Source organism: Bidens hawaiensis, unplaced genomic scaffold (assembly GCF_021521415.1).
Source record: "Bidens hawaiensis isolate Kalapana, Puna unplaced genomic scaffold, B.hawaiensis_p1.1 tig00041900_1, whole genome shotgun sequence".
Classification (NCBI taxonomy): domain Eukaryota; kingdom Viridiplantae; phylum Streptophyta; class Magnoliopsida; order Asterales; family Asteraceae; genus Bidens; species Bidens hawaiensis.
Window position 1 is genome coordinate 72139 of NW_027497433.1, and position 22224 is coordinate 94362.

Below are 22224 nucleotides of genomic sequence, written 5' to 3' on the forward strand. Positions count from 1 at the left end.
TCGTATGTGTAGGATAGTATTGGTAAGAACCAAGTATCGATCCGCGGACACAAATGTTTCTAATAATGAATCTTCGTTTAATGTAATCAGAGAGTTTTAGTCATTTTGGGTTGATTTTTGAATATAAATACTTATATAATATATATATAGTATATAGGTGACCAAGAAGAGAAATTCCAAATGAGTGTTACAAATATATGAACGTTACCATCTAAATCCGAGAATCCACTCCATTTGTCCTTGGTGATTATAAAGTGAACATGTGATAAACTTGTCGTAATAATGTATGATAGAATAGCCCCTCATTTCTAAGTGAGCATATCTTATGACATAAAAGAAAGTAGCATGCGCATTTTCAAGTCAACCCTTTCCTAATGTCATGCTACCACGAGAATGTCTATTTGAGTTGGCAAGTAGTTTAATAAAGTAGAAAGATTAAGATTGACTTCGATTTCTCAAATATCAATTTTAACAACTACAGGTGGTTATAGTTCAGTCACACAACCTCCCCTTGGTTGATTTAAGTAGGTTATTGTAACATTCGTTACTTTTCAAACCCGCAAACCCGACCCATTTTAAATTTTCAATGTATTTGTTTTTTTGAAAGTTATCAATTTATATCATGCTCAGTGATTTAAAGTTCGTTTATGTTCACTTTCTATTCGTATTGTTCAACTAACGAATCTCCGATCCTTAGAAGTTATAAAAATAATCAAGCTTCAAACTATCCGGGTATAAAACGTAAACAATTAAGGTATACCAAGTTTTAATGTAGTTATATACATTTACAAAGTTCAGGTTTAAAGTGTTATTAAAAGTTTAAAAGAAAAATATACAAGTTTTGATAGTTCAAGGACTAGAAGTGTAAACTATAATATATAATATTAATATAACCCAAAACTCAGCCCAGCCCCTCCTTTCCACGTTTTTACGGCAGCCCCGAATTCTGACAATGGCAGAAAACTTTCGGCGACCTTTAAACCACTTCAAAACGCCATTTTTAATCAATTTTAATGATATAAACTCGTTTCTCCATCATCTTAAAGCTTAATCAAGCCTCATTACGCGTAATAACACACTACAACGTTCGGATTCAAACCTAAACCGCCGGATTTTAATTAAAATATCAATAACACGAATTAAACACCCAACGGATCAATTGAGGCTATAAATAGCATCCTAATATTCTTCTAAACGTGATACAGACATAAAATCACACTCACAAACTCGCAAATATCATCAATCGTTCTTATAAACTCGGTTCCGGCTAACCCATTGTTCAACCTCATTCCGGCATTATTCGAGATAATTGATACATGGTTTTGATTTGTTTTAACCCGTCTAATAAAACTCCTAATCTAAATCAATCAAATCTGGAATGGATCAAGAGAATTGAAACCTCTAGGGTTTAAGGTGAAGGAGATGAGATTTGCATTTCTGTTTATAAATAATTGTTTTCAATCTTTAACAACAAATGCTCTTTGGTCCAGTGGTTGTGTATGTGTTATGTGGGCATGGAGACCCGGGTTCGAATCCAGGTCACAACAAACCTATTTTACATTTTATGAAAACCTTTTTTATTAGTTTTAATAAATTAATTATATATTTATAAAAGAATACAAAATAAATAAAATTAGTTTTATAGTTAAATAAGAGATGTTTTGACTTCCGTTAATGATTTTCGTTCAAGTATCAACTTTTGCAAACCCAAACCGCTCGTTAAAACTCGCAAAATAATTATATAATTAATACATATAGAATGTCGTTGTAACTTTAAAAATACCGATAACAACAAATTCCTTAAATATTTTTTAATCTTGTAAATAATATTATAATAATAAATTGATAAAGCCCGTTAACTTAAATATTAATACACTTATAAATGTGCAGTAAAATACCTATAGATAAAACGTATGAACCACAAAACCCACATTTTATTCCATCAAATTAGTTAGTAATACTTTTGTTCTTATTATTACTAGCTCGTGAGATTCGATCGTTTGGTTTCATATAACACGCTTTCGTTTCATTTTCAAGTTTGTCATCCAAATTCAAAGGTGAATTTTTCACACTCCTTTCTTTTTAACATTTTTACACATTTTGGGGGTAGCATATATATCCTATCAACATTTCAATTTTGTTTTCTTATTATTTACAATCCCAACCGGAAATGACCTTACTTGCTCATTTACACTTGTTCATGGAATTGTATGGTTTTTATGTACATATATCAAAACTTGTGTGAACTCACCAAGTATTCATATAGTTGACATTATTTTATAATATATGCTACAGGTACATTTATTCGAAGTTGACACATGAAGATGACATTAGAACTTAGGGTATATAAAAAAAATGGATAAGTTGTGAAATTGTTCTTGTAATTTTCCATGTATTTCTTGTTACAAACTTGTGTATTTGATGTTTAAATCAATTAATGATAATATTGTCACTTAATAGTGTCACGTGTGTTTTGGGCAATCTGTACGTCACACTCGGGCGTATTCCGCTTTAGCCGGGGTGTTACAGATTGGTATCAGAGCCATGACTATAAGATAGGACATTAGACGTAGTGTTCTAGTAGGTTATAGTTTATTTGCTTAATTGTTTAGGTTGCATGATTAGAAATTATGTGATCCTTATTTGATTGTTCAATGCACATTATTTGGTTATTATTAATTTGTTTAAGCCTCATGTACGCAAGTACTATTATACTTATGATTCAAGTACTTCAATTAAACAAGCACACACAAGTCCAAGGTTTACGTCTAAAAACAAAGTGGTTTCCAAAATTTTCAATTATTGATTTTTATTGTAGTGTTCCGATATTTATTCTTCTTAAAGATGGTTCTATATGGCAGGTATGTAGTAAACTGTAAGGGGGGCGTGCATGTTTTCCGAAACTCTTGACACCAAGGTTATTGAAACCTAAGGATAAGCAATGCGTATAAATCCCAATCAGACGCGGGACCCGTTGCTTACCTGGAGAGTTAGGAAAGGGCATGAACTCTATTAAGCCAAAGCATACCACTTTCAACGCCATATGAATCACAACTTTAAGTTTTCAAACGCGACCATGTTCTCTTTGTGAAAAGAATATGGTTGCACTCCTCTATGTTTTACAATGTGTTTTAACTGGAAGTTTGTACACGAATACCCAGCTTTCGTTTCGATTTAATTATGCATTTTTAAATGAGAATAGTTAAGTTTAAAAATTTTGTGACACGTTTTCTTTATTTATACGCTCATTTACGGCTTAAACTTTTAAATGTTTGCAAAGTAATAACCGAATTTCTAATGATTCCCTTATTATTTTACTATTATGTTTTAGAATTGAAAATTCAAAAGTTAGGGTGATACATGAATGGTCTAATTTCAATTCGATTACCTTATTTCCATATTTATTTACCCTTATGTTTTAGAAGTGAAAATTTAAAAATTCATGGTAGTTTATGAACATTCGATTTTCAATTCGATTTCATTATTTATTGTAAGTTTAATATTTTCTCCATATGATTATTCAATAATTTATGACGTTTTCGTTTATTGAAAGGTGAAAACTCATGACGTTTCATGGGAATCCCAATTTCGATTTCAAATTTGTTTCATGCGATTTCTTTTCTTTACTTGTATCTATTAGTCGTTTTCATACTTACGTCTCAAGTCACGCGAAATCTTCACGTTTCGTATCATGCTTCCTTGTTTTCCTAGTTGTCACACTCAACTCGCGAAATGACTATCCAAGTTATCATGTAAATGGCCTCCGCGATCCCGATCACCCCACGTTTGACCGCACCCACCCTCATCGCTATAGTAAATTCAAATTCAAACCAACACCATTCTTGGAATCGCAAGCTAATCACAACCGAAAAGCCTCGCGCTGAAACACACCCTTTGTACAGTATGTGTAATCCCACCACTTTACTTCCCTAAAACATTGATATACTTCAATCTGTGGTAGATTCAATTTACCACTTATTGCTAAAACCCACCCAAATTCAACGCCACTCACCCATCTGCAAGACCTGTACCTAACCATTTGTCTCAATCACATGTTTGACCTCATGCTTCAAGCCTACTATCATTGTGGTGACCCTAGCACACCCGCTATACTTTGGAAGGCCTAAGTTGGTTCCGCCATGCAATATCCTAACACCGCCTCATTTGTCGGCCTTATACGATTTTTCGGTTTCAATACTTAGATTTTTACAAAACTCATCAAACTTGTCTATATTTTCTTTTGCATATTTTTCCACATTTTATTTCTTTTACTAACACCTCGTACCAAATCCCAAATCCTTAGTTATTTTAATCTTCAGTTAAATTGATTTTCTTTAAAAAGAATTTATTACCTCTATTATTATTATTATTATTATTATTAAAGTTATTAACATCATTACTACTACCATTATTATTAGTACCATTACCGTGATCATCATCATTATTATTATGGTTATTATTAGAATTGTTATTATTATTGTTAATATTTTTATTATTATAGATATTAGTAATATTATTATTACTAGTATAATCGTCATTACTATTATATAATAATATTTAAAGTAAGATATTTGCTTCAAACAAGCTTTGAGCCATTTTGAAACTATTTTTTTTATTCAATAATATTTTTATTATTATTATGATTAGTAATATTATTATTACTAGTATTATCTTCACCTCTAATAATAATATTTCAAACCATATATAAAGTAAACTTTTTGTTTAAACAAATCTTAAGCCCTTTTGAGGTTATATTTCATTCAACAAGTCAGGTTATCTGACAATCTTTTTTCTAGGTCGTTGGCCAAAAGAAAACATTTATTTTTTATATTTTTTTACGTTAAGAGTTTCATACATTTGCAAGTTTTTGCGATAGCTAAAAACCTTTTGTCTAAATAAATTTTATTTCACCATTAGATTTAAAAGCAACACGATTTACAACCGATTTTTGTAAATTAAAATATATGTTGCATCCATTCCGTTCTTTCCCCTTCATTAACGCCAATGAGTTTCGGCTAAGAAATCATGGCACCATCTCTCACGTCAACATTCATACCCCAAACAAACCGACACTTGAGAAGACAAACGTCGAAAGCTACATTTACTTTTCTTTATTTTCTTCTTCACGTATGTTTCGAACTTACCCAAAGTGATTTTTTATCCACTTCTTTAGAATATTGTTTACGAAGTGATTTCGATTGTTCATTGATCTTTGATCCATATTCGTTTGTATTTTTTGAAATGTAAATTCGTACATCATACTTAATGGCTTTAATAAATCGGTTTACGTTTGTTATTTCAAATTTTGGTGATCTATGACCAATTTCCCATCAACGTTAAGTGGAAATTGGGACTATGAACATGTATGTGTACAATATTACCTAGTAGAAACCGTATTTTCATTTAATTTGAATATCTGTGACCGACTCCCTTTATATAAGTTCATTTACTTAGAACCGGGACTTTGTCCCCTGTACATGCCGAGTTTATGTTATGTTATATTTTTACACAAATTGTTTTGTTTATTCGTGTACTTCTCTTTCACTCGATGTTTTATTTAAACCATTTTGTGGTTCTTGATTTTATCAAGTTGGAACAAATGCTTTATTCTGATTTCGAAATTTCAATTATTTACTTTGATAAGCTCAAGGTTGCTATTGGAACTTTTCTTTCACAAACTTAATGGATTTCCATATTGTGATAATAGAATATTGTTTATCTATTTTATTTCAAATTATTAATTTATATGTTGTAATGTTCACTTTATTCCATCTCAATGTTTTATTTGAACCAATATATTGTTCTTGATTTCATCAATCTAATACAAATACTTTATTTTAGTTTTGAAGTTCTAATTATATACTTGATAAGCACAAAGTTACTATTGGAAAAATTTTCTTTTCACAAACTTAATCGATTTCAATATTTTAATATTAAAATTTCCTTTATCCATTTCATTTCGAGTTATTATCAATTTACATGTTTTTAAGATATAATTGTTTATTCATCTCGACGTTGCCATTGATTGCGTCTATGTTTTATTGGAGATTTTCATTTTTTAAACATCATGATATTTTGATACTTAAAAAGTTTCGTTTATTCTCGAACCTAATACGTTATCAAGTTACATATTCATATTTCGTTGGTTAAATGTCACGTTTACTTACCACGTTATTCTCGATCCCATTATTTCAATTACATGTTACGATATTCATAATTCAAATGTTTTCATTCTTTAAATTTCATTACCTCGTTTGTTTTGTTTTCAATATCGTCTACTTGGTTCAGACAACGATGATTTCAATTACTCGACTTAGTGTTTTTTTCGTCTTATTATTGGCCTGAATGGTCTAACAATATGTTTTGTAATGTTTTTACCCTTTTAATTCATAAATTTTATGTATTTATCTAAGGTCTATGTCTTAAAACCACACAATAGAGCAAGTTATATGGACCATCCGACGATAGAGATAATTATGGGTCGACACGTAATTATCGAAGTCCTCGCATGGAAAGTATAATAAGTCCGGTTGTGTGAAATAACTCGGAACTTGGAATGATTTTTGGAAGAACAGGACAAATACAATATGATAAGGGCATGATGGATACACCGCTGGTAGATCCTATATATAAGTGTCCTTGTCATATTTCCTATTTGTGGTGTCCTTTCTAGTCATTCAAAGATCGGCGTTATTTTATTTTAATATATAAAATTGTTAAAATTTCTAATAAACTCCGTATATTAGTTATTCTCTTTTAAAAGTATTTATTTTATTTTAATTTCGGGATGAAATTTCTGAAAGTTGTAAGTCCTGTAACAATCGTTACTTTTCAAACCCGAAAACCCGACCCATTTTAAATTTTCAATGTATTTGTTTTTTTGAAAGTTATCAATTTATACCATGCTCAATGACTTAAAGTTCGTTTATGTTCACTTTCTATTCGTTTTGTTCAACTAACGAATCTCCGAGCCTTAGAAGTTACTAATATAATCAAGCTTCAAACTATTCGGGTATAAAACGTAAACAATTAAGGTATACCAAGTTTTAATGTAGTTATATACATTTACAAAGTTCAGGTTTAAAGTGTTATTAAAAGTTTAAAAGAAAAATATACAACTTTTGATAGTTCAAGGACTAGAAGTGTAAACTATAATATATAATATTAATATAACCCAAAACTCAGCCTAGCCCTCCTTTCCACGTTTTTCCGGCAGCCCCACTTCCGGCGACGGAAGAAAACTTCCAGCGACCTTTAAACCACTTCAAAACGCCATTTTTAATCAATTTTAATGATGTAAACTCGTTTCTCCATCATCTTAAAGCTTAATCAAGCCTCATTATGCGTAATAACACACTACAACATTCGGATTCAAACCTAAACCGCCGTATTTAATTAAAATATCAATAATACGAATTAAACACCAAACGGATCAATTGAGGCTATAAATAGCATCCTAATCTTCTTTTAAACGTGCTACAGACATAAAATCACACTCACAAACTCGCAAATATCATCAATCGTTCTTATAAACTCGGTTCCGGCTAACCCATTGTTCAACCTCATTCCGGCATTATTCGAGGTAATTGATACATGGTTTTGATTTGTTTTCACCCGTCTAATAAAACCCTTAATCTAAATCAATCAATTCTGAAATGGATCAAGAGAATTGAAACCTCTAGGGTTTAAGGTGAAGGAGATGAGATTTGCATTTCTGTTTATAAATAATTGTTTTCAATCTTTAACAACAAATGCTCTTTGGTCCAGTGGTTGTGTATGTGTTGTGTGGGCATGGAGACCCGGGTTCGAATCCGGGTCACAGCAAACCTGTTTTACATTTTATGAAAACCATTTTTATTAGTTTTAATAAATTAATTATATATTTATAAAAGAATACAAAATAAATAAAATTAGTTTTATAGTTAAATAAGAGATGTTTTGACTTTCGTTAATGATTTTCGTTCAAGTATCAACTTTTGCAAACCCAAACCGCTCGTTAAAACTCGCAAAATAATTATATAATTAATACATATAGAATGTCGTTGTAACTTTAAAAATACCGATAACAACAAATTCCTTAAATATTTTTTAATCTTGTAAATAATATTATAATAATAAATTGATAAAACCCGTTAACTTAAATATTAATACACTTATAAATGTGCAATAAAATACCTATAGATAAAAAATTATGAACCACAAAACCGACATTTTATTCCATCAAATTAGTTAGTAATTCTTTTGTTCTTATTATTACTAGCTCGTGAGATCCGATCGTTTGGTTTCATATAACGCGCTTTCGTTTCATTTTCAAGTTTCTCATCCCAATTCAAAGGTGAGTTTCTCACACCCCTTTTTTAACGCTTTTACACATTTTGTGGGTAACATATATATCTTATCAACATTTCAATTTTGTTTTCTTATTATTTACAAACTACAATTCGTTACATCGACTTGTGTGATTATTTGCTTACTTGCTCAAAGATTACGTGCTCATGGTTTCCTCATTAATTATGATCATACGCCCCCCTATACACTCAGGACCTCGATGCTATGAGTGGAATAAGGACCCCCGATCTTAGTACGTTGGTTGTTACCAACGGAAAAGACACTTACTTGCGCTATTATTCGAGTACATTGGTGCACAATCCCAACCGGAAAGGACCTTACTTGCTCATTTGCACTTGTTTATGGAATTGTATGGTTTTTTATGTACATATATCAAAACTTGTGTGAACTCACCAAATATTCATATAGTTGACATTATTTTATTTATATGCTACAGGTACATCTATTCGAAGTTGACACATTAAGAAGACACTAGAACTTAGGGTATATCAAAAAAATGGATAAGTTGTGAAATTTTTCCTGTAATTTTCCATGTATTTCTTGTTACAAACTTGTGTACTTGATGTTTAAATCAATTAACGATAATATTGTCACTTAATAGTGTCACATGTGTTTTTGGCAATCTGTACGTCACACTCGGTCGTATTCCGCTTTAGCCGGGGTGTTACAGTTATAGTTACACATTCCGTTAACATATGATTTCTTTAACTAGCATGATAACCTAAGCAATCGTGTTAACGATGTTATTTCAGGATTATCAAAACTAGAGAAATAGATCATTGTTTATATCTCATCATTTCTAAGTACAATATAAGGATCCATGTTTTATCTTAAATAAGTTATCAAAGTATTCTTTTTACCATTTCTAGTCTCTATGAACATGAGTAAATCATGAATGATTGTTAATCACCATGTTTGATTTATTGAGTTAAAGTGATAAAACATTTTTCATCAAAGGATAATTACAAAATAACCATGTACTTCACTAAACTAAACCACATGTTCAATATAATCATCAAGTACAACAAAGCTTCTTCATAGAATTTAGATGGTGAATGGAGTTTAGCTCATAATGAGCATGGTTAATGACATCAAAAGAGATGAAGATAACAAACACATGATCAAACTAGAATAATCTAACAAAATGTGGATAAATCTCCCTTAATTATGATGATGATGATGTTAATGATGATGGATGATGATGATGATCTCCAAGCCTCCAAACTCTCCACAAGATCTTCAATATGAGTGTTAGTGGGTGTTTTTATAAGTGAAACCCGTATAGAACTCTCTTCAAGGCACACCAAGTGAGTGCAACTTAAGCCTCTATTTATAGGCTGTCTGGAGGGAGGGGGCACGACCCCGTGCTTAATAAGGCACGACCCCATGTTTACGTGTCCCAGTTGTATGTTTTCAGATCGTACATGATGAATCACCACGGGGGCGTGCTTCTGAGGCACGTCCCCGGGCTTTTTATTGACATGTGATTAAATTCATTTTGTCTTATCTGAAGGTTACCACTGCCCCATGCTTTTGTCTTCAGTGTTTGTCTTTTCTTATAGATTTTTGTCTTTTCTTGTGATCAAAAGCATGGGGGCGTGTTTCTTGGAGCATGGGGGCGTGTTTCTTGTTTTTCTTGTGTTTTTTTTCGTTTTTCTTTGTCTTTTCACTTGTTTCTTCGTTTAAGGTTTGGATTTACCTGAAATTGCATTTTAGTGTGATAAGTAGCCTTCTAAGCTATGTTATTTGATAGAAGTTGCAGTTTTTAGAGATTATTTGATGCTGAAAAGATGTATAATTTTATTTACATCAAACATCCCCACACTTGAACCTTTCTTGTCCTCAAGCAAGCTACTTATTAATATTCTCTAAAATAGCAAGTTAGGACCATAGATTCAGATATCCCCAAAAGAGTTCTAAGAAAATGGGAACAAAATAACCAACATTAAATCATAGGAATATATGTAGTGATATATAAAAAATGGTTTGTTTTTATGAGCTTCTATTTATGCAAAACGTCACGTTCTCACAATGTTCACTCTCACTCGGTTTATATATCTGATCATACATGTGATATATGTATGTGAACACTCTTAGTCAGAATGTGACCTGTGAAAAATTGTGACAAACTGAAAATTTTTGTTTTTTTCAGACAGCCATCGCGACATGACACAAATTTTCGGGACGTAAATTCTTTCAACATGGGAATGATGTGACACTCGACAATTTCAGGTTAACTCCTTTAATCCGAACTCCGTTAATTCAAACTCAATATCACACGAACTATGTCATTCCAGTTAACGCATATCTCATTACATTTAATTAGGGTTTAAATGACGCCTCTTTCGGAATTTCACCGAAGCACGCACGAGTCGACTCAAACCATTGGTGAACAAACAACAAATATCATAAAAAAGTATTTGATAATTATGTGTTATGTTTATGTGTTACTTGGTATTTACATGTATAACATTAATTCATGAAGAAAGTAAACTAGTTGTGCTAGAATTTAACTAAATGAAAATTGAGGGTACAAGTTGTAACATATAATACATTTAATTATTATATAAACAAACTAAACAATAAACCCTAACCCTTCCCTCTCCCTCCCTCCTCTGGATCTATGGCTGCCCCCCACCCCCTTTCTCTTGATCGACCGAAACCACAAGGCACACACACACACATACAAGTTGACTACAAGCTTGATCGAAGAATTAAAGTGCTAACTAGGTAATTAAACATTTCTCTAATCCATTATATTGACTTGGTTGCATGATTAAACATGATAATCCTAAACCCTAAATGTTAAATATTTTGTTTATTGATATGCTAGGGTTGTATGCATGATTGTTAGCTCATAGGTTATTAGTTTGTTGAATTTTGGTGAAAACTGATGCTGGACAGATTCTTAAATTCGTGTTTAAATGAATGTAACTCTATGTTAATGTTGTGTTTGGAAGTTATTATTGACTCTATGATGTAGTTGGTCAATTCTAGTTTCTAAAGAGTCTGAGTTTGTAATTTTTGGACGTGTGAAAGTTAGTTTTTATTAATTTACAAATCTGTTGTGCAAGTCTGATTCGAGAAGCCTGCTTGTAGGCTGTTTTGTAATTAGTATATCTCATAAACGACAAGACCAAATGGGTTGGTTTCACTTCTAGAAGTTAATAATCTGAGTTAGGAATCTGATTCAATTGGTCTTGAATTAATTGGATTAGCCATGTAACGGGAATAACAAATAACGTTCTGTTGCGCATGATAATGACTGCTGTGTGTTTACTATATTGTTTTGATCATTGTGAGAAAACCGTATGTGATAAAAATATAATAAAAATATTTTTAGAAACCTAACTCACGTGTGCTTCTGTGATGATTTCTGGTGATTTTATTGACTTGTTAGGATCTATTAAATAGAGTAATTAGCTGCTGAATTATTTAAGTTAACATGAAAAGTGTATTGTTGATTGATGTTTGCTACGTGTTTGACTTATTTGCCCTTATGGGAGATGGTTTACTAGTAATGTACAATAGTAACACTTAACAATTAATACTTGTTCACACATGTAACCAATCACCAAAGTGTTTGTCGAGTCACACCTGTTTCACAAAGTAACACGAACACATCGCATGCATAAGTTTTATGTATCGAGTCTAGGGACTCACTCGTAGTTCAATTACTTAGAAAATCTCGTTTTGTTTTTAGAGCACTAGTGAGGATTTCTGTGATGCGCGTTTTTCTCAGATCTATTTGTTAACTTTGCAAACAGTGAGTTTCACAGCCCCTTTTACTCTTTTTAACGCTTTTATTTGGGGGAGATAACATACTCCAACGATGTAGATTTTGTTACTTTTATATATCACTTGTAAGGCTAAGTGGCAAACAAACCAACTAAAGTCCTTCTGAACATTGAACCGGTTAATATTTGGATAATAGCGAGTCACCTTTGAGTGGTACTACTGGGTTTGACAAACCCCACCCAACTCTAAACTCGACTGTAGGTCGAGTGGGTGTAATTTTGGCTAACACATTACCATGGTCGTGCTTGACATGGTGGAAAGGCAATAACTAAACAGTCAGCTTCGGTGTCGAACACTTAGTAATACATGCTTGATAGGTTAGCTACCTATTGATATACAAATGACATAACACTATCTGGTAACGCTAAAACGCAACGCTTTATTTATATAAACCTGTGAACTCACCAACCCTGTGTTGACACTTTTAGTATGTTTATCTCAGGTAGCCGAGACGGGCGAGCGGTATAGGACATGCATTCATTGAACTATTATGCTTTAAACTTCTTTTGAGTTTTATTATGAAAACTGTGTTTTTAAGTTGTCTTGTGTGACGCAACTTTATGCTTTACAATTTACGCTTCCGCACTTTATACTTAAGACTTGATGTCTTGGTTGTTTTTAAAAACTTTAATTGTAGTGTTTGATATAACTAATGATTCCGATCCTGTTAGTTCACACCCTCTGACGGTAAAACTCCGTTAGTGGATTTTGAGGGTGTGACAAAAATAAGCTTGTAACATGTTCAAATCTCCACCTATGTGAAGGGTTGCATAGATCAGAAGGTAATTCGGGTTTGTTTTGTGTGAGTAGGGATTTGGTATTTTGTGGTGGTTCAAGAGTTTAGGTTAATGAGGATGAAGACGGTAAATACAACTTCTGCTGATTGTCGGGAGTCTTAAGATGTCTTCAACGGTTAGCTCCTTTCTCCCGATTGCTGTTTTTTTTAAACCTAGTGACTCCTTTAAGGTCAGATCGTCAAGACCAATTTTGTCGAGGATGTGGATCAGTACTTCCTCAATCCTGCTCTGAACATAACTCCCAACTCTAATGGATCGTTCGGCTTTGAGCATATTAGCCCCCACCCTCATTAATTCGGTATATTCATGTTGAGACTGAGTTTGAATTTTTTTGCATCTTCCTTCGTGTGACCAGTTTCCGTTATCCTAAGCATCGTTCGTATCTTTTTTTCTCTTCTTTTCATTGTGCTTTTGGAAACTCCACAAATTGGTGGCCTTTGCTCGTCTTGGCGCCACTTTTTCCTAACCTCATTGCTAAAGAGAAACATTCTCTCCCTAAGTTCTGGAGGCAACCTAGGTTTTGCGAAATGTATGCAGAAAAGGAAATTAAAATCGAAAGAACGCATTTCCAGTTCTTTAGGGTCTGCCGGTAAAAGACCAGTGTGTATTTTACCGGTGAGAGGGATAAAGTGGTAAGGTTTTGGTTTAGGATTTTTGGGATTTGTAATTTGGAGAATGGTTTGAGGCGATTGCAACAATATTACCTTCTTCCTTATACAATGCTTCGTGTGGTCTTGAAATGAATAACTGCGACAAGTTATAAATCACAAGAAACATATTACTCACTCAATGCTTCCAAAAAAATATTTATATGGCATGAGGTTTATCTCACAGTAATAGAGGGATTAGGTATAAACGTCATATTTTGCATAAATTTGTTCTCATTGTTACAAAACTTCTTTTTACTTTTTCACTTTTTTGGTTATATTATATTTTTAGTTGGTTATTTGCAAAAAAAACATTTCTTGGATATGCTTTTGGTTTTGTCAAAAATAGTATTTGTTTGCTACCAAAATTTTGGTTATTAGAGAATTTTATAATTAGTTGAGCATGCAATTGGTCAAGTAATTACTCTCCCCATACTTAAATCTCACATTGTCCTTAATGTGAAAAGATTCATAAACAAATTCATAAAAAGATTCATATGAAGTATGGCGGGTAAAATGGAAAGGAACTTCCCTACAGGCTAACGTAATTTTGATAGAGCGTCCCTTGTTTTTCGTCTGTTCTCCTGTAATGTATCTAAATTATAAAAAATTGCACACAACCAACAAACATCCAAAGCATAATAATACTAAAAATTAATATTATTATTTTATTTATTATATATATATATATAACCTATTTTCAATGCCTAGTTTAATCTGGGTCTTGGCGACCCTACTTCCAACATGTTCATTGATCTGGGTGGAGGATTAGTACCTCCGAGACGGTCTCGAATGGTCCATCGATGTTTGGTTTTAATCGATGTCCATTAACTTTGAACTTTTGGCCTTCAGAATTTGAGATCTCGACTGTCCGATAGTCAAAAACTGATTCAACTATGTGTGGACCTGTCCAACGAGATTTCAACTTTCCTGGGAAAAGATGCAAACGCGTATTATATAACAGTACACGATCACCAACTCAAAATTTTTTGTTTCCTTTAAATGGGCGTCGTGTAAACGTTTAGTCTTTCCTTTGTAAGACTAGGAATTTTCACATGCCAGTGCTCTTAGTTCTTCTAGCTCATGAATTTGATCATCCTGGTTTTTACCGGCGAACATTAGATCAAAGTTCACTGCTCTGAGAGCCCAGTAAGCTTTATGTTTTATTCTACTGGTAGATGACATTCTTTCCCATAAACAAGTTTGAAGGGTGTTGTTCCTATGGGGGTTTTGTAGGCTGTCCTAAGGGCCCACAAATCGTCATCTAACTTTTCTGCCCAATTTTTACGATTCATTCCTATAGTTCTTTCTAGAATCCTTTTAATTCCTCGATTCGAGACTTCTACTTGCCCACTGGTTTTAGGGTGATATGGTGTTGCCAATCGGTGGTGAACTCCATATCGTGCTAAGACTTTGTCCATTAGAGCATTGCAGAAGTTAGTACCTTTGTCGCTGATTAAGGCTTTTGGAGTACCGAATCGTGAAAATAACTTTTCAGAAATCGTACAACTACTCGAGCATCGCTAGTGGGAAGAGCTTGTGCTTCTACCCATTTAGACACGTAGTCGACTGCTACAAGGATGTACTTATTTCCGAATGAGTTAGGAAACGGTCCCATGAAATCTATTCCCCATACATCAAAGACTTCACAAATTTGAATGCCTTTTTGAGCCATCTCATTTTTGGCTGAGATGTTTCCGGCTCTTTGACAAGCATCGCATTCTTGTATCAAAGCATGTGTGTCTTTATATATGGTGGGCCAGAAAAATCCTGCATCAAACACTTTTCCGACCGTAGTGGTGGTGCTGTGGTGTCCACTAGTTGGTCCTTCATGACAGTGTTTGAAGATATCTAAGGCTTCCTTTCCTGATACACACCTACGAACAACCTGATCGGCACCTATCCTAAACAAGTATGGATCTTCCCAGAAATAGAACTTAAGGTCAGAGAAGAATTTCTTCCGCTGTTGATGAGTTAGCCCTTTTCTTAAGATTCCACAAGCTAGATAGTTTGCGAAGTCAGCAGACCAAGGACTTTCATCCTCCTCTTTCATTAATGCTTGGATATGCATGAGAACTTCGTGTGGAAAATTATCATCGATAATTTCCTCGTGATGTTCTTTTGAAGCTGAGCATTCTAAGTGTGAAAGATGGTTTGCGGCTACATTCTATGCTCCTTGCTTGTCCTCGACTTCTATTTCGAATTCTTGGAGTAGTAGAATTCATCGGATAAGTCTGGGTTTTGCATCTTGCTTGTTGAAGAGGTATCGTATGGCGGCATGGTCGGTGTAAACTATGGTATTGGAAAGAACTAAGTAGGATCTAAATTTTTCAAAGGCAAAAACTACTGCTAATAACTCTTTTTCTGTTGTGGTGTAATTTTCTTGTGCATCATTAAGAGTTTTACTAGCATAGTAAATTGGGTGAAAATGTTTCTCTTTACGTTGTCCGAATACGGCTCCAACTGCAAAGTTACTTGCATCGCACGTGATTTCGAATGGAAGGGTCCAATCGGGTGTAGTCATGATTGGTGCGTTGACAAGTTTGACTTTCAATATGTTGAACGATTCAACACATTCTTCAGATAAGACGAATGGTGCGTCATTCTCCAGAAGTTTGGTCATAGGTCTAGCAATTTTGGAGAAGTCTTCTATGAAGCGACGATAGAATCTTGCGTGACCTAGAAACTTCTAATGGCTCTGACTGAAATTGGTGGTGGAAGTTTGGATATGGTTTCAATTTTTGCCCTATCAACTTCTAGTCCTGCTTGGGATATCTTGTGATCGAGAACAATGCCCTCTTTAACCATAAAGTGGCATTTTCCCAGTTGAGTACTAAATTTACTTCATCACACCTAACCAACATTTTGTCTAGGTTCTTCATACAATGATCGAAGGAGTCTCCAAAGACGGAGAAGTCGTCCATGAAAACTTCCATAGAGTGTTCGATCATTTCATGAAAGATGGCCACCATGCAACGTTGGAATGTGGTCGGAGCGTTACATAGTCCAAATGGCATTCTTCGGTAGGCGAAGGTTCCGTATGGACATGTACATTGTTTTTCCTGATCTTCAGGAGCAACTGGGATTTCAAAGTATCCGGAGAATCCATCAAGAAAACAGTAGAACATTTTTCCTGATAAACGTTCGAGCATTTGATCAATAAAAGGAAGAGAAAAATGATATTTTCTTGTGGCGTCATTAAGCTTCCGATAATCAATGCAAACTCGCCAGCCTGTGATGGTCCTCATCGGGATTCGCCCGTCCTTCTCGTTCATTACAACTGCCATTCCTCCCTTCTTAGGTACTACTTGAACTGGACTAGCCCAAGGTGAATATGAGATTCGGTAGATTAATCCGGCATCAAGGAGCTTGATTACTTCATTCTTCGCCACATCTTGCAAGTTTGGATTGAGACGTCTTTGATGTTGGACCACGGGTTTGTATTCTTCCTCCATGAGAATTTTGTGAGTACAAAAGGAGGGACTAATGCCCTTGATATCCATGATCTTCCATGCGATGGACTTCTTATGGTTTTTGAGAACCTTAAGAAGCTCGTCTTTCTCTTCTTTCGAAAGGTGAGATGAAATAATTATTGGGAGTTGAGAGTCTTTTTCTAGAAAGGCGTACTCGAGATGGTTTGGGAGTTCTTTTAATTCTAAGGCTGGTTCTTCGATTGATGGCTTTGATTTTTCATTGCCTTCGGTGATCTCACATACTACTTCTGGTGTTTCTTGATTGTTATGGTTAATATTGAGATTTTTGTTTCCTAAAATAGGTATGGTGATGATTTCGGTTAAGACTTGTGTTTCGAGTGGGCTAGTGATGGAAGAATATCGCACATAGCAACTCACGATAGAATCAATGATGTCGACGCAATATAATGTGTCATCGTGATGTTGTGGATATTGCATAGATTTTCCTATATCAAAAGTGATTTCCTCATCATTGACCCTGAGAGTGAGTTTTCCGGTGAAAACATTAATAATAGCCTTTGCAGTGGCTAAGAAGGGTCTTCCTAAAATCAGATGTACACTTTTGTCTTCCTCCATGTCTGGAATCACAAAATCTACTAGTGAAAACATGCTTGTCAATTTTGACAAGCATATTTAACGGATCGGTCAGCTAACTGAATGCTCATGCGGGTGGGCTTTGGTTCTCCGATCCCTAGTTTTGCAAAAACCGCATAAGGCATTAAATTAATACTAGCTCCTAGGTCAGCCAGGGCATTTCTAACAGAAAAATTTCCTATGAGACAAGGGATAGGAAAGCTCACTGGATCGGTCATTTTTTGGTGGCAGCTTGCTTTGGAGGACTGCTGAACATTCTTTACTCAAGGTGACATGCGAGAGCTCCTCAAGCTTCCTTTTGTTGGTCAGCACTTCTTTGAGAAACTTTGCATAGTTCGGCATTTGAGCAATGGCTTCGACGAAAGGGATGCTGATGTGGAGTTGTTTGAAGAGTTCTAAAAACTTCCCATGCTGAGCTTCCAATCTCTCCTGTTTCAGTCATCCAGGGTATGAAATAGGTGGAACATAAGTGCGGACTGGTTCCTTAGGTTTTAGGTGCCTGTTGGGATCAGTCTTTCCTGCGTTTTATCGGGGGATTCCTTCTTCACAACTGGTTCTGAAGTTGGCGAGGCAACAGTGGTTGTGCCACTTCTTAATGTAATAGCGTTGGCTGCTGCATTTGGGTTTGTTATTGTGTTGCTTGGAAGAGCGCCGGGTGGTCCTTCAGATAATTGTCGGGCAATCTGTCCGATCTGAGTTTCTAGATTCTGCAATGACGTTTGTTGACTTTTTAGGTTAGTGTCATGTTTTAACAATACTCCGCAAATATCAACGGCTCTTAATTCGACCTTCTTTCTGCTTCATTTGTCTTGGCCATGATTTGGATCAACATTTCTTCAATTTTGGAATAGCTCGGATTCTGATGGCTACTAGAAATTTGTTCTTGAAATTGAGGTTTAGGCTGGAAAGATTGATTCATCGCCCTCTTTTCGAATCTGGGTAGAGTTTGAGTGTTGCCTCCGTCCTTCCAACTGAAATTCGGGTGGTTTCTCCAACATGAATTGTAGTTGTTGCTGTAAGCGTAGTTTTGACGGGCGGCGAAGTCAACTTCTTCCATGGCCATAATGACTTGTTTGCAGTCATTCATCTTATGAATTCCTCCACAGATGTCATAGGTGATCTTTGTTTTTTATAGTTCGGCTTGAAGTTGTTCGAATTTTTTAAAAAGGGCTTCAAGTTGTGCGGTGACAAGAGTATTGGAATCGACGTGGTGCATTCCTGTTGGTGTAGACCTTGGTGGGTTATAAGCGAAACTCTTCTTTGCTGCATTCTCCATTATTTCAAATGCTTCGTTAGGTGATTTAGATCCCAGGTCTCCACCGGCGACTTGGTCGATGGCCTGTTTGTTTTGACTAGATTGTACGTCAAAGAAAGTTTGTACTTGCAACCATACGCTCTGTTCATGGTGTGGGAATCTTCTCAGAAGACGTTTATATCTCTCCCATGCTACGTGTAACGACTCATCATCATCGGTCTGGAATCCGGTAATGCTGGCTCGGTATTTGGCACTTTTATTAGGCGGAAAGTATTTGAGGAGAAACTGTTCAACCATCCGGTCCCAATTGGTGATGGAACCAAAAGGAAGAGATTCTATCCATTCTAAGGCTTGAACCCTTAGAGAGAAAGGAAAGATATTGAGTTTGATCTGATCTTCTAAACAATTTTGAATTTCAAAAGTTCGCAGATTCGTAAGAATCAAGATATATGAGAAAGAGGGTCTTCTTTGAGGAGACCATGAAATTGAACTGAATTTTCCACCATATGAATGGTGCTTGATTTGATTTCGAAATGTTCGGTGATATCGGGTGGAGCCACTCCAGTGTCGTAGCCTTCGAGAGTTAGCTTGGCATACTGGCTCATGTTTGGTTAATTGTTTTGTGCTTCCATCATTTCTTCGGTTTGATTTTCTCCTGATGTCGTGGTGTCTATAAACTCGTCTTTGATTGTTTCGGCGGTTTCTACATTCCGTTTACGTGCTCGTCAACGAAAGAGTCGTTCCGGTTCAGAAATTAAAGAAACAAGCTCAGGTTCGAATGTTGAGGACATACATGGGGTTAAATCAAATTTATACTATTTAAATTAAACTAAAGGTTAAGCTAAAGTTAAGCTAAAATTTAAGCTAAGCTATTTTATAACTAAACTAAAGTATAAGTTAGTTAAGCTAAAGTAAAGGTTAGGCTACCCTTAAAAATATTTAATAAAAAAAGAGAATAAAACAAAAATAAAATTTAAAAATTTGTACAATTATAAACAATGATTAAATTAAAACTTGGATTTTTCTTAGAAACGTATCGTGTCCCAAGCAACGGCGCCAAAAACTTGATGTGTGGTGCGTGTGATGGTAAAATATTAACTGATTGGGGTTTAGATTTGCACAAAATCGTGTTTTAAATTTATTAAAGTGATTTCTACTAAAACTAAACGCACACAAAATAAGCAAGTGTACCTATCATATATGTAGGATAGTATTGGTAAGAACCAAGTATCGATCTGTGGACACAAATGTTTCTAATAATGAATCATCGTTTTAATGTTATCAGAGAGTTTTAGTCATTTTGGTTGATTTTTGAATATAAATACTTATATGTAATATATATATATATATATTATATAGGTGACCAAGAAGAGAAATTCCAAATGAGTGTTTCAAATATATGAAGGTTACCATCTAAATCCGAGCTTCCATTCCATTTGTCCTTGGTGATTATAATGTGAACATGTGATAAACTTGCCGTAATAATGTATGATAGAATAGCCCCTCATTTCTAAGTGAGCATATCCTATGACATAAAAGAAAGTAGCATGCGCATTTTAAAGTCAACCCTTTCCTAATGTCATGCCACCACGAAAATGTCTATTTGAGTTGGCAAGTAGCTTAATAAAGTAGAAAGATTAGGATTCACTTCGATTTCTCAAATACCAGTTTTAAAAACTTTGGGTTGTTATAGTTTATTCACACAACCTCCCCTTGGTTGATTTAAGTAGGTTATAGTTACACATTCCGTTAACATATGATTTCTTTAACTAGCATGATAACCTAATCAATCGTGTTAACGATGTTATTTCAGAATTATCAAAACTAGAGAAATCAATCATAGTTTATATCTCATCATTTCTAAGTACAATATAAGAATCCATGTTTTATCTTAAATAAGTTATCAAAGTATTCTTTTTACCATTTCTAGTATCCAAGAACATGAGTAAATCATGAATGATTGTTAATCACCAACTTTGATTTATTGAGTTAAAGTGATAAAACATTTTTCATCAAAGGATAATTGAAAAATAACCATGTACTTTACTAAACTAAACCACATGTTCAATATAATGATCAAGTAAAACAAAGCTTCATCATAGAATTTAAATGGTGAATAGAGTTTAGCTCATAATGAGTCACTACAACAAAAAGGGCTTTTTAGGACCTTTTGCGTGGAACGCTTGTAAAATAGGGTCCTAAAATCTATTTAATTGGACAAATGAACTTTTGGGGTCCTTTTATAGTATACACTACATAACCAGTGTCCTAAAAAGTTATTTAATAGGATGGATGATTCTTTGGGGATCGTAATATCATATAACTTAATAAGACACTTAAAATGTAGATCCTAATAAAGTTATCTATAAGACATGCAGTTGTAGGTGTCCCATTATGTGGTATTGTAATAGGACACTTGATCACCGGATGTCTTATTATAAAATAAGTTAATAGGACACTTTTAGTTAAGTCATAAATGTTCGGTGTTATAGGACCCTTTCTAGTCGAAGTCATATAGTAACATAACTTAATAGGACATTAGACACTAGGGTCTTATAACTTTAACCTTTATAAGACGCTTAATTATTGTGGTTTTATAATAATACACCGTAATAGGGCATTTGATATTTGAGTCATAAAACATATGTTTTATAGGACGCTTATTCACTAAAGTTTTTTATAACATAACTTAACAGGACACTGGACACTTGAGTCTTATAACTAAATATTTACAAGACTCTTAATCATTGTGGTGTTATTATCATATATCTTAATAGGACATTTGATATTCGAGTCATAAAACATTTGTTTTTTAGGACGCTTATTTGTTAAAGTTTTATTATAACATAACTTAACAGGACACTTGACACTTAAGTCTTATAACTTTAACCTTTATAGGAAGCTTAATCATTGTGGTGTCACTGCAAAAAAATGCCATTTAGTGGCACACATCTTTTATGGCATATAGCTTTTGTGCCACTATTGTAGGTTTTATGGCATTTGGTGTATGCCACATTTGCTCGGCACACACTTTTTGTGACATTTAGAATTTGTGCCACTAAAATTAGGTTTTAATGACACTTTATGTATGCTACATTTTCTTGGCACACACTTTTAGTAGCATTTAGTATATGTGCCACTAAATTTTTCGTTTTAATTGCACTTTGTGTATGCCATAGTTGCTTCGCACAGGCTTTGAGTGACATTTGGGATTTGTGTCATTAAAATATAGGTGTTCAGATATCTTGGTATGCCGTATCTTGATATTTTAATTACATTTTTTTAGCAAATTTTAGTATCATAAACTACAA